Genomic DNA, 13914 nt, shown 5'->3' on the forward strand with positions numbered 1-13914 from the left:
GCGTTTGGCGAGGAAGGGGTTGATAGCGGCGGCCGTCATCGCGAACTTTCACCGGCAGAGGGTGATCCCTCTCGTGGAGAGGGCCCTGCCGATTTACCAGCTCACCCCCGGGAGCAAGGTCGAAGGCTCGAGGATGTCAAGCAAGCTTCTCTCCCACACCAACGCCGCCCGGAGGGCGAGGTACGCGGTGGCAGAGTTTCCCCAAGATCCCGCGGATCTTTGGAGGATCAAGATGCGCCCCGAGCCGGGGTATATTTCCCTGGTGAGTTTTGGCTTCGAACTCGTCGTGCGTCGTATAATTCCCCTTTCCTGACCCTTTCTCCGGTGTGTTTTTACAGGGGTTGAGGTGCGGCACCTCGAGGCCCCCGGTCCCAGAACAGCGCCTGATCAATCGCCTCCACGCGGAGAAGATGAAGAGGCGGAAGGACGCGGCGGAGACAAAGGCCGAGAGGAAGAGGAAGAGGTAGGCGAAGCACGACAAGGCGTGCAAGCTCGCTCGCTCGGAGGGGAAGGCGTGGCCCGCCACACCCGAGTCCTCGGAGGAGGATGAGGAGGAGGCCTCGGACCCCGAGGACCACGTTCCGAGGAGGGACGAAGAGGGCGCGAGCCCCCCACCGTTCTACCTATGGGACGAGGAAGAGGGAGCGACCGTGGTACCAGAGGAGCCGAGGGACGCGGGGGGGGGGGGGGGCCATCGGCGAATCCCTCCCTCGAGGCTGCGGCGCGGGAGTCATCACCGTCATCGGCCGCCGAGGAGACGCCCGCGCCCCAGGTGCTGATCCGTGGCGCCGAGGCTGCGGTGGGAGAGGAGTCGTCCGTGCTGGCAGCCTCGAGCCGCCGGGCCGACACGAGGGGGGCGCCTTCGGGGCAGTCTTCGAGGGATGGCTCGATGCCCCGGGCTCGAAGGAGCGCCACGAGGAAGCGGAGCATGAGTGCTCGATCTGGGTAAGTATTTTGGATTTCGTTTTTGTTGCGTATCTGGTGGATTTCTCGATCCTGCTCAACTCGCGTCTCTTGATTTTCAGCCCCGGGGCCGTTCCCAAAGATGCGGTGCAGCTCGCCCCGGCCAAGGCTCTCAAGACCGGGGCGCGCAGCACGCCGCACACGGCACCGCAACCCCAGCCTGCTGTGGATCTCGAGGCAGCGGCCGCGAGGCTACGGGAGGCCCTGGCCCGAGGGGCCCGGGCGGCGCAGCAGGCTCGGGCACAAGAGGAAGGCGACGCCGGCCAGAGTGGCGCCGAAGCGACTGCTCAGGCCGACGATGCCGAGGGGACCGGTCGGGGCGGTGCCGGTGGCGCCGACCAGGCGGCCATCGATATTCAGGCCGGTCAGGGCGACGCGGCCCGCGCCGCCCGACTGGATACGGAAGGAGAAGCTGGCGGGGGCGAGCAGGAGTGCCCTGCCGGTGGCGCAGAGGAGGATACTCTCGTCCATGAGCCCCCGAGGGTCGAGGGCGAAGGCCTCGCAGAGGACATGGCGCAAGAGGCGCCAGAGATAGAAGGAGCCCCCATCTCGGAGCCCACCGAGGCCCGGGACGAGGGTACCGTCGCGATAGTGCCCGTGCCCACGGCGCAGGAGGGCGCAACGGCGGTGGTGGAGCTGCCAGACAGCAGCGAGGAGTACGGGGACTCGATGGATATCGACCCCGCTGCTGCGGCGAGCGCCGCCGCACATATTGCCGAGTTCGCGTCGGCCAGCGCGGGCGTGCTCGAAGCGGGGGCGTCGGAGGGGAGCCACCTCGGGGTTATCGTCCCGTCCGGTGTCCCCTCAGAGTTCCTTCGCAAGGAGCAGGAGGAGGAGGAGGCCTGGAACAAGCAGATGGGCGTTGGGCGCGAGATCTTGCAGGCCCTCGACCGCGCTTATCAGCTTAATCAGAACGCGGATTACCAGGTCAGCCAGGTAAATATTTCCCGCCGAAAATTGATCGGATTTGGTTTTAGTTTTTGCGTGTCTTCACCCACACCGTCCCCCTTTGCAGCAGCTGAGGGAAATCTCGCGCGAGAAGAGCGTCGAGATGAACCGGCTGTACTCCCAGATGAGCCAGCTCGGGCAACACAACGCCATAAACTTGGCGTAGCAAGGACGACCAAGGATGGTATGATAGGACCCTCGAAATCCCACCACCTCGAAAGTGAGTACCTCCTTGCGGAAGTTGGCTGATGTGCCGAAGTACACAGGCAGATCGATCTGGCCGAGGGGTTGGACTCGCTTCCCCGGCGCAACGCCATGGAATGGCGACTTGCTGGGGCGAAGCTTGTCTAGTCCGATCCCCATGAGCTCCAAGGTTGGGGCGTACATGATGTTGAGGCCGCTGCCTCCGTCCATGAGCACCTTGGAGAAGCGGGTGTTGCCGATGATGGGGTCGACAACGAGCGGGTACCGTCCCGGATGCGGGACGTAGTCGGGGTGGTCCGCGCGGCCAAAGGCAATGGTATCCTTCGACCAGTCAAGGTAGGATGGCGTGGCTTTGGTGACGGAGAAGACCTCGCGGCGCTCGCGCTTGCGCTGCCGAGAAGTCATATTCGTCGTTGCTCCTCCAAAGATGAAGAAGGCGTTCTCCACTGGGGGGAACTCGTCATCTCCACCTTTGTCGCCCGCATCCTTCTTCTTGTCTTCGTCGCGATATGCGACGCGGTTATAGTACTTCTTGAGCATTTCGCACTGCTCGAGGGTATGGTTGACCGGCCCCTTGTGATAAGGGCACGGTTTCTTAAGCATGTCGTCGAACTGGCCACCGCCACCTCGAGGGGGGCCTCGAGGACCTTTGCGGTCTGGGGCGGCAGCGAAGGCCTCCTCGGAGTCCTCCGCCCGCCCCGACTCACGTTGGTTTGGTGGGACCGGCTTCTTTCCCTTCCTCCCCCGCTTCAATTTCTTGGCGGGGGCGTTAGGCTTGACGCTGCCGCCCTCCGCGGGCGCATCGTCCTTGCGCTTGCTCGATTTGTCGTCGAAGATGGCACCAACAGCCTCTTCGCCGGCGGCGAAGTTGGTGGCAGCGTCGAACAACTCGTTGGTATTAACGGGTCGGCTTCTCGTGAGCTCATGCACCAGATTCCTGCACGCCGTACCCTCGAGGAAAGCGTTAATGACCTCGACGTGGGTGACGCTGGGGAGCTCGGTGCACTGCTTGGAGAAGCGCCGCACGTAGTCACGCAGGGATTCGCGGGGCTTCTGACGACACCCTTTGAGGTCCCAGGAGTTCCCAGGGCGCACGTACGTGCCCTGGAAATTGCCCATGAAGATGTGGACCAAGTCGGCCCAGTCGTGGATCTGGCCCGCAGGCAGGTGCTCGAGCCACGTTCGTGTGGCGTCAGCAAGATGGAGAGGAAGGTTGCGGATGATGGCCGCGTCCTCCGTCGCGCCGCCTAGCTGGCATGCTAGGCGGTAGTCGTTAAGCCAGACTGCAGGATCAGTCTCGCCCAAGTATTTGACGAGGGTGTTGGGTTGTCGGAAGCGCGGGGGAAAAGGCGCGGTTCGAATCTCCCGGCTGAACACCCGAGTGCCCGGAGGCTCCGGTGACTCACCCCTGTCGTGCTCGGGGTCGAAGCGTCCACCCCGTCGAGGGGTGTACCTCCTGCCGTCGATGACGTTGCGGGCGTTGCCGTCGCCGGCGTGTCCGCGAGTGTCACAGATTCGCTCCCTTACGGGAACTCTCCCGATGCGCTCGTGCACCGAGGGTGCCCTCGCAGCGGGCACTACGACTGCCTTGCCCCTCCCCGCTGGGGGTGTGTGCACAGAAACCTCACGGTCCTGGTGCGCAGTCCCATCACACTGCTCCGGGGCCTTCGAGCGCATGCGAGACACAGAACTCTCTGCCTGCTGCACGGCAGCTTGCTCGATGAGCTCCTGTGCCTCGCGGCGCAGGTTGTGACCCGAGGGTGTCGATGGCTCGGGCATAGCTTGGAGTAGGTAAGCCGCAGCGACGAGCTTCTCCCCCGCCGTCTTCAGTTCCGGCGATTTGTCGACGTTGTCGTCGGCCATGATACGCTCCCGGGCGACACGTCCCGCCGCCTGGGCATGTGTACCGCGCGCGGTACGCTGCTGCTCGAGTGCGGCACGCAGCTCCTGGGTTTGTTGACGCTGCTCATCGAGCTTGGCTTGAAGCTCTTTGAGCTGCGTTATCTGGGCTTGTCGCGCCGCCGAGCTTGACGAGGAAGGTGCTGCAGGCGGGTTCGCCGGTTGCTTTGCCCGCGCGTTCGCCCCGGCGTCCCCGTCGTTGCTTGGGGCGTTATCGTTTTGCTCGCCCGCAAGGTCCACCATGAAGCATTCCCGGGAAGGATCGAAATCCCCCTCGCTGGAGTCTTCGGAGCAGGTGAGGCAGTAGGCCGTCGCCAGCTGGAACGAGCGAAGAGCGTCGTGGTCGTAGACCCCGGAGTAGTCCTCGGCCTCCTCGGCCGCGAAGTTGTTCATGAAGAAGTTGACGTCATCGGCGATCGAGCTCGCCGTCTCAGGGTAGGATTCGTCGAGGGACGACGTAATGAGGTTGCGGATCGATAGAAGATGATGACCCGGCAGATCCTCATACTCGGTGAGGTTAGTGCTGATTGAAGAGGCGTAAGTACGGGCGGCAGTGTTGCGCATCCCGAAGGGGAAGGGCGAGGTCGAAGTCGAGGCCCCCCTGGGAGGCATTAGCGCCGCTGCAGGTGACGGTGTCGGCACAGATGATGCCGAGGCACGTGATGACGAAACGGTAGCCCCGTTCGCCTCGATGCTGAGTTGCGACATGCCAGCCTCGACCCACGTGGGGGAGCTGTGGCGTGCCGCGCGACGACGCTCCGCGCGCGCTTGTCGCGAACGCTGACCCGAGCGCCTGTCGCGCCGGGTTGGCGTAGTCGGAGCGATGGGGTTGCGTCTGGGCGAGAGGAGCCGCATCAGGTAACCGTTGCCGGTCGCTCTGAACTCGAGACTCCCGAACCAGATCACAAACCTAGCGGGGAGCGGATCCGAGACACCCATGGGGTATGGGTTGGATCTGCTCGCCATCCCCTGGAGATCAAATGGGAAAAAAGAGAGAGAGAAAATGTCACGCGGCTCCCCTACCTGGCGCGCCAACTGTCGGTGTCCCGGCCCGGGGGCCCGGATCCCAACTGGTGAATGCTGCGTGTTTTCTCGTCCCAGATGACGATGCAAGAGGCAATCACAGTAACGCACGGTTTACCCTGGTTCCGGCCGCGGGGCCGTACGTCCAGCAAAGGGAGTGTGCGAGGGCACTGTATTATCTTGCACCCGGAGTGCTTGTAGTAGGGGGTACAAGCGAGGCGAGAGAGGGAGAGAAGCTCCCAAGTCTCGGCTAAGAGTGGAGTCGGTGGAGATGAGTGCTCTGTAGACCTTGCGCGTCCTCTTGAGGAGAGAAGCCAGAGAGGCCAAGCAGACTAGAGTCCAGACCAGAGAGATTAGCCCGCCCCCGCTAAAGGAAACCCACCTCCTCCTTTTATAGGCATAAGGAGGGGTGGTGTACACGAGTGGGGGCACGGAGGTCGTCGTTTTCCCTTGAATCGCGGGGTTACAGTGGTCGGATACTGTAGGATGTACACTGTGGGAAGGCGGCGTGCGTCGCTGTCGTCCTGGATGTCGTCCTTCGTCCTGTGAGGATTGCGCCGTACGCCCTGCAGTGTTCCGGTGGTAGTAATGGCGCGGGATGGCCCCGGACTTCCTGGTCGGAGTGCTGGCGTGCACACTAGAAGGTCCGGGGGACGCGTGACGTCGCCGGGCCTTCGAGAGGAGGGGGGAGGTCCGGGATGTCGGCGGGAGCAGTACCGAGCCCGTCTTGTCCCGCGTCGCAGGTCCCAAGGCGCTGCCACAGCGTCCGGGATGGCGGTGTGGTGACCAGAGTCAATGGATGGGACCCCGGTCATATCTACTGTGGGAGTGGCGGCCTGACGCCGCCCGTCCTTTGAGCCGTGGTGGAGTGGCTGGCTTTGAATGCCTTCGTACGGCGAGCGGTTGGGCGGCGGAGCCGTTTGTCCTTTGTGCCGAATGACGGCCTCGAGCGAGGCGAGAGATGAGACACCGCTCGAGGGTAGATCCGCTACCCTCGAGCGAGGCGGAGAATGAGTTACCCGCTCGAGGGTATATCCGCTACCCTCGAGCGAGGCGGAGATTGGTTTTCTGCTCGGGGGTAGTTTCGCTACCCTCGAGCGAGACGGAGATTGCCCAGCGGAACCGAGAGGGACCCTCGAACGAGGCGGAGATTGTTCAGTGGGTTCGAGGGGAATGTGAATGGGCCGCACGCTGGGCTTCTTTGAGTCCTTTCCTTTCCTCCGGACGGGAAGCAGGCCGTGGGCCTTCGTGGGCCCAGTTGCTTTAACAGGTGTTTGTGTTTTTTAAAGCGATCTTAGTACCCCAATTAGGGTGTCCCTAATTGTGGTACCCGACATTTTGGGTGGATTAGATATATCTAACTAACTCTAATCCTCCTGTTTGGATATTTCAGGGTTAGACGAGTTCCAAAAAACTAACTCTAACTCTAACCCTGCTATCCAAACAGGGCCCATGTCCAATTGTTCACGTAAGCTGGTGCTTGACCCACATTCAACAATTCAGGAATGCTGTGAGAACCGCCCAATTTGATACTATTTTAAACGAACCGTCGGTCATTATCATCTAGATGAGAGTTAACACGTGCTCGTCGGATAGCGTGCCACGTGTTATCCCACATCTAGAGACACGAACAACCGACACGTCATTCATCCAAAATAATATCAAATCCGGTAGTCCCGGTATGTGCTCCAACATACGTCCAGAATCAGCATATGCACATACCGTTTACAATCGAATACATCGCCAAAAATCCACAAAGAGCAGTTTTATACTATCAGAGTTCACAGCTTAATATTACAAGTTCAATATAGGTGGGTTTCAAACTCCACTTACAAGCCTTGGGCTCACGAAAGTCACATTAAACAGAAACGTAAAGTTTATTGCATTTACATACTCTCGCGAAGCTCGATTACGATAAAGACTTACTAAAGTAATGACGCCTTGCTCAAGGACATCATTACAGCCACCACGACCTATTCTTCCCCCGCGTTTGGATCAGCGGGGTAGAAATGGCCGAACACCACTTCTGGCTCACCTGCAACTAGGTTTAGAAAGCAACCTGAGTACAAAAGGGTACTCGCACGACTTACGCGATTACATATACAAGGATCATGCAATGGCTCAAGTAAAAATTTTAAGGTTAAGTAATTATTGCATAAGCACTAGCTCTCTACACTATCATCTATCAAAATTAATTAATCTTGCCCAACCCAACACTTTTAGTTGATTAAGAGAGTAATATAATCTTTAACTGATCATAGCTGTAACATGAACCATTCTCATCATAAACGATAATCTATGAGGAGTTCATGGGTTAAAGAGCGTGCTCATAACCGAGAGCGCGGCAATTCGAATTGGTTATAACCTTGAAGGGTGTACTACTTTACCCACACGACGCAAGGACCATGCGACTCACCCAACCGGCCAGAGTTGGATAAGGGGATACTCACGTCAACCGTTCCCAACATGGCTCGATCATTGAACCTCACACCTAGCTTACGAGTAGAGACTTAGTTCCACCAGGGACATCTCTAAACTTTCCTACACATAAGTCCACCTGGGGACACACTAAGCCTCTCTGCATAGCCTGTAGCCACGTAGCTAGGACTGCACATCAATGAGCAAATCAAAGAAGGTAATTGGCTTATCCGTTCCATTATATTGGATATGTGGTAGCACGGAAAGGTGCTCAAAACCGACGTCGTCCACTCGGTCCTTAATCAATCCAAGCGGAGTATGCCCATGTGACTTTATTCTCTAGGCCCTAACATTCCGCTCGAATCTCGATACTGCACTCCACGTGCCCCAGATGCTCAAGTGCGATCAAGGATAAACAGGTAAGTGTGATACTCCAAACCAAACCTCTCCGTGCGTGTTGCCCTCCTCCTCCGGCGCGCGTCCATGGCAAAGCGGCGCGGCGTGCCGGGGGAGGGAGGGAGGAGCAGGGGCCATGGCGCGGCGGGGCGGAGCGAGCGGAGGCGCTGTTGGGGTGCGGCGCGAGCGGAGGCTCGGTGGGGCCCGACACGGGCGTAGGGGACGTCCTCAGGAATTGCGGATCCCCTCTCGTCCTGGATGGCACGGGATGGTTTAGGGGACGCCGCTGCAGCCGATTCTCCTGTATCCGCGTTCTCTAGGAGCCTTTTCGGGACACCAGTGCGAACAGCCTAAGAAAGCTGAACACACACTCTGCAATATGGGTAGTTGAAAATCTTGAGTATTTTCTGCAGCACTATGTGCTGTTGATCACTCAGACTTTCGAGTTACGACAAAAGCAAAATCTGCTACTCCCATCAAAAGCAAAATCACACGCTTCGAACAAACCGAGAGCAATAGGCTATCCCATCGTTAGTATTTGTTTGCTTGCAATCATATGGTGACCAACCCATTTGTTGTATCAATCACTTTTAGGATACAAAAAGTATCATCATCACCTGGTTTCCTGCCATGCTGTTGTGGTGGAAGCTGGTACAGGCGGCCACATTATTATTTTTTTCGGGGAAAAAGAAATACCTTATGAGAATTGGCACATGACAAGTTTTACGATTTTCCTTACAAGATGATTGGTAGTAGTGTTGTAGGCACTCCATTAAGCAGTAATCATACCGCACCCATGCAACAATAACAAAACTGACAGCCGGGTAACAGACCTGTAGCAGGTAGCCGCAGGCACTGGAAAGGTGCTATTTACGCAATAAAAAGAGATGTTAAAAGGGGGCAAACAACTATTGGTGCTCGGTGTTCCCCCAAACATTGCTGCAGAAGTGCAGGCTTACGTGCCCGAATCGAGCCGAGCCTCGATTTTTTTCGAACTTTCTTCGAAATCAATATATTCGTATTTATTATAGTCTCCCGCGTTGTTTGATATGCAACTTCAAATCGAGCATAACGAGCCGAGCCGAGCCGAGCCTGCCAAAATTGACTTTTGTTCCAAATCAACTAATCTTTATTTTAAAAAAAGAACGAACGTAATCGGAGCAATTTTGAAACGAGCCACCGAGCCAGCTTAACGAGCTTTTTTTTCCAGCCCTACCCATCACCATTACCACAAGGTCTCTTGCTGTGCCCATCACCATTACCACAAGCTGGGGTCCAAAGTCCCTGAAGCTGCATTTCTTTAAGAGGTCCAAGATTAAATGGAACAGTGATAGCTAACGGGGAACAATCATATGATAACAGTGATGACAGCAAACTGAAAGCAATCATATGATAGTAGCGACCTGCCTAACCGTGATGACCCTGAAACATGCCACGAGCTAAATCCAAAGGTGATATAGCCTTCTCTGTTTGTTATGCAAGAGGCGGTAAGGCCTAAAAGGAAATTCCCTGTACCAGCCTCTGATGCAATCACAAGTATACCTGCCCGATGCATGCTCAACAATGAGACCTTCAGTGAACACCATTGCAGTCGCCTGCTCATAGCAGGTCTGTTTCGAGTTTTTTTTTATCACATTGTTCATCCCAATACCTAACTTCCTGAGTCCGACTTAACAAGAAAGATTCTACCAAGGAACTGTCCCCCCCCCCCCCCCCCCCACACACATTAATATGGCTTACTTTTTAGTATCTGTTTGATTGAAATAAACATTCTCAAAGCACAAGGGATGTTATGATTAAAATTGCGAGTAAGGAGTAACTTCCCGTGCATATTATTGTGTTGATGGGCAACGTATTCAAATTTCAACACATACCCACATAATGAAAGCTCGGTTCAACTTCTAGAGTGGTAAGGCTCATTCAGTTCTAGAAATACCAGATCTAGTCTTTTGAGTTTCCAGAAGAACACATACAAATGAGAATACAGGATTAGAAACAAAGGAAATACTGAATAAGCACATCATGTACTATAGTGTATGAAAAAGTAGTCAAAATAAGCAGGAGTTAAAGTATGGATGCTAACTGTATACTTCTGCTTCTGGTTTTATTCTTTTCAATAGCTTTTCAGCTTCAATAAAACCCCCTAAGGGTCCCAGAGGGGTATATTTTACTTGCCTCCAACTGTAATGTGAAGTGATGCAAATAATTTTAAGTGCGAGATAAAGGTCTGGTTCAAACTATCAGTCCCACTATTCCAGAAAAAAAAAAGAGGAAAGAATCAACCTCTGAAATCGATTACCTGGGCATAAATGGCAGTGTCAGGCAATGAAGATGAAGGTGATCAACACTATTAAATGGTGGCTGGTGAAACCCAAACCTACAATGCAGGCCACATACAAGAGAGAGGAAGAATAATGTATAATAAGTATCTTGATATATAAACAATATTATAATGGTTGCCTGTATATGAAACAGCTTTGGAGAAGATATGTTACTCTAGGTAATACCTGTGTTCTTCAGAATTGGGAGCATCTTGATTGAGCAAGTCTTTCCCCACCCTCACCATGTGGCTGACTGAAAATGACAATACAAAAATATGCTGTAGCTCACACCTCACCAAGTCCGGGTTGCACAACAGAATACCCACCTAACTGGTGATCATCTTTGGTTCTGCGGAGGCTATTTACAGTTGGTATATGATCAATGGGTATGACAAGATAATGCCTGCAAGCATGGCACAGCATATTACATAATAAAATAAATCTTTAAGCGAATAAATTGGACGCCTCCAAGTACAAGCTGTCAGAAAAAAAAATATACCAACCCTCACAAGAAGCTTCATAGTTGGAAGCAAGTCAGAGGAGGCTAGAGATGAAACTCAACAAGAACAAAAGAAAAGAAAATAAAAGAGGGAAAAACAAAGCAAAAAATCAACTACAGAAAGTAAGAATGAATCCAAAACTTCTACCAATAAATAGGAGGCCTGAATTCACGTTTGGCTCTTGCATATCTAATTATCTAAATCTTATCAAAGACAGAGCCAGCATGAACGCCAGGAACAGGTCAGTGTCTTGTGTTAGCTTTGCATCATGTACACAATGGTGTGACTAACCACATATCAATGTTTTTCTCACAAATTATAGTTGCCCCATTGTAAATCAACTATGACACTGGACATGCAAACCAAAACGCCTAATTATAACAATATACTGTATGCTGATCTATGTATGATAATATCTTGTGCAAATATTTCTTTCCTGACTACTTCTTGCAAGAAAATGTGATTCTTCTGCTCGTGTACACTAAAAAATTCATATAAAAATGAACAAGAATATGCACGTGAAATATTCCCTGTGATGCTCGCCAGGTGTTCGACGATATGAACCCGAGGCCTAGTTCGCCCAACGACACATAACGCGACATCTAGACCGATCCTAGCAACAGGGCGCTGTAGAAACGAACACACTCTCAGCAAATACCTGAACGCCGACGGGTTGATGTCCCGGAACGCGACGACCCTGTCATCCTGCGCACAGAGGGGAAAACACAAAGGAGGATTTTACATTCTCAGCAGGCAAAGCAGCAGTAGATCCGCGGTGGTGATTGGGGGGGGGGGGGGGGGGGGGGCAAGTGGTACGGAACGGAGTAGAGAAGGGCGGTGGTGGAGTTGGGGGCGCGGCGGGCGATGTCGCAGAACACGCACCCGTCGGCCATGGGCGCCCGCTCCGACATCCTCCTCGCCACGCGGCTGCCCCGAAGCAGAAGGTCTGCCGCATGGCGCCTCCCGCGCGGGTTGACGCCGCGGATTAGCTGGGAGCGTGGGACGCCGCCCGACGCTGGGTGCTGGACTTACCGATTCAGCACCACTGCTCCGCGGGACGCGGCGGCCGGATCGGGGGGGTCAGGGATGCCGCCCGTCAGGACTATACATCGCGTGCGTGACAACAACTTCATCCATCACCTGAAGAGAATATTTAGTGGGCCGCTGTATTAAATTAGCCCAATAATAGCCGTGTTTAGTTCCACGCGCAAAAATTTTTGCGTTGGAATCTTATTAATTTAAAGTACTAAATAAAATTTATTTATAATTTTTTTTGCACAGATGGGTTATAAATCGCGAGACGAATCTAATGATGCTAATTAATTCATGATTAATCAATAATTAACGGATGATTACTGTAGTATCGCTGTTTTAAATTATAGATTAAGTAGTCTTATTAGATTCGTCTCGCAATTTACAGTCCATCCATGCAAAAAAATTTATAAATAGACTTTATTTAGTACTCCATATATGTGTTAAAACATTCGATGTGATTTTTTTTTTTGCGTTTACGGGTTTATGAAGTGTGATAAGAGCCTTACATGCATATCCGCACCACCCTCCGTTGCCTGCATGCAGCATGTCTGACAAGCCAGCGTGTGATAAGCATTAAAATTGTTCAAAAAAAAAGCTCAATTAAATTTCTATACCCATCATGCTGCACGCACTACGAAGTGAGTACTCTATCATTATATGGTATTGGCAAAAACACAAGCACCTGGTATGCAGTGGTCAGTGAATGCTTCATTAGCATTGGAGGCGAACGTCAGTACGTCCCCAAAAATCCTAGGGTGGAGTGGTGGTGTCAGTAATTATTGGCATATTGGAAGAAACATCCAACGATCCTGTTCACCCAAATCACACAACGAGTGCTGAGGAGAAGGATTAACGAACTGACCAAGGCCACGGTCGCTTGCATCTCATGCCAAGCAGCGCCGAGGAGGAGGACGTGTGGGGGCGATGTCATCGAGGTGTGGATGATGCGGAGGCACGCGGTTTCTGTCCTGCAATCCCTCATTCACGAGGGTAGGGGATGCTGCAGCAGCCGATGCAGCAAATCCAGAGAGAGAGGGGAGGGGGGATCGTACGGCAGGGAGGCCTAGCAAAGCCCGGCCGATTCGGCAGGACGACGAGCACCAAGTGTGCGACGGCGGGGTGTGAGAGTGATGGAGGGAGCAGGCGGCGTCCGGGCGCCGTCGAAGGAGGCCGACGAAGGGAGCAACGACGGCGCGGCGCGGCGGAGATTTGGGGCGGGGGCGAGGCGCTAGGGCGCGGCCGGGATTCGGCGCGGCGGTGATTTGGGGCCGGGTTTTGGGGGAGCGACGCGGTTGATCGGGATCGGGATTGGGCAAGGGACGCGGTTGACGGGCGACGCAAAAAGGGGAGTGGGCGACCTGCGAAGGTGGAGTGGGCGACCTGCGAAGGTGGGATGACGTTGGGAAAAAAAAGTGACCCTTACCCTCGTAGTAGAGGCCGTATTTGGTTAGATGTCAAATTAAAATTATATAAAAAATGAATATCTATATGGAGTACTAAATAAGGTCTATTTGTAAAAAATTTTCAGAGGTGGGTGTAATTTTTCGAGGCGAATCTAATGACGATAATTAATTGATGATTTGCTACAGTGATGCTACAGTAACCAACCTCTACTCGTGCGTCAAAGATTTCATTAGATTCGTCTCGCAATTTACACGAGAGATTGTTGAGATGATTTTGTAATTAGATTTTATTTAATACTTCTAATTAGTGGTCAAATGTGAAGAAAATTCCATCAATTCCTAACCAAACACGGAGATAGGAGATTGTTGTTTATTCTGTGGTGGTATAAAGTATTGACCAACAGCGTAAAGATAATAAAATATACAGCTGTTGTTGAATGCTAATGGATAGAGAAATGCCGATGATGAAGATCGGAAGCTTTCCACCATGGCTTAGGAGGTGGCAAATTCAATTCCCACTTGTGTTTGCGAGGATTGGACAGGGTTACCTCGTAATGACGACGCTTGACACGCCAAGAAACTTAGCCGTAACAAGGTACGCTTCCACGCCGCGGGAGCTGAATTTCAGCAGCCGTGAGCCACGAATCATCAAGAGCTACTCCGGTTCATACGGACGGATGAACCAACCACATGGAGGAATTTGACAGAATGCGTGGCGGAAGCGATCGAACCGGAGAGATGTGCACGGCAGAAACGGATTACCTCATTTGCTTGGCTCGGAACTTTTCGTGTCACGGTTGCCCA

The 13914-nt window shown here is 53.6% G+C and overlaps 1 pseudogene; it reads right to left on the reverse strand.

The window, feature by feature from the left end:
- Window positions 1-9660: 9660 nt before the first annotated feature.
- Window positions 9661-12643, reverse strand: LOC120641361 (annotated as a pseudogene).
- Between the last annotated feature and the right edge of the window lie 1271 nt (window positions 12644-13914).

Source organism: Panicum virgatum, chromosome 7K (assembly GCF_016808335.1).
Source record: "Panicum virgatum strain AP13 chromosome 7K, P.virgatum_v5, whole genome shotgun sequence".
Taxonomy (NCBI): Eukaryota; Viridiplantae; Streptophyta; class Magnoliopsida; order Poales; family Poaceae; genus Panicum; species Panicum virgatum.